The sequence below is a fragment of the Eimeria tenella genome, genomic scaffold (assembly GCF_000499545.2).
Source record: "Eimeria tenella Houghton genomic scaffold, Eth_scaff1747, whole genome shotgun sequence".
NCBI classification, from domain to species: domain Eukaryota; phylum Apicomplexa; class Conoidasida; order Eucoccidiorida; family Eimeriidae; genus Eimeria; species Eimeria tenella.
Window position 1 is genome coordinate 5,428 of NW_013541575.1, and position 266 is coordinate 5,693.

The window sequence follows — 266 nt, forward strand, 5'->3', positions numbered from 1 at the left end:
CTTGCCTCTTCAGGCGCTGCTGCTGTCGGGGGTCTTCGCGCCCTTCAGCCTTTCTGCTGCAGCAGATGCTGCGCTGCTGCAGCTGTTCCCCTTTCTGCAGCAGCCGCCGCTGCCGCTTTATCCTGCGCTGCTGGGGGCAGAAATGTCTCTTGCTGTTCCTTTGCCATCTTTGGTGTTGAAGGCAATGGCTGCGGACTTGCTGCAGCAGCAGCAGCAGGCTGCTGCTGCTGCTGCTGCTGCTGCGCGGCGCGCCGCCCGCCAGGTGC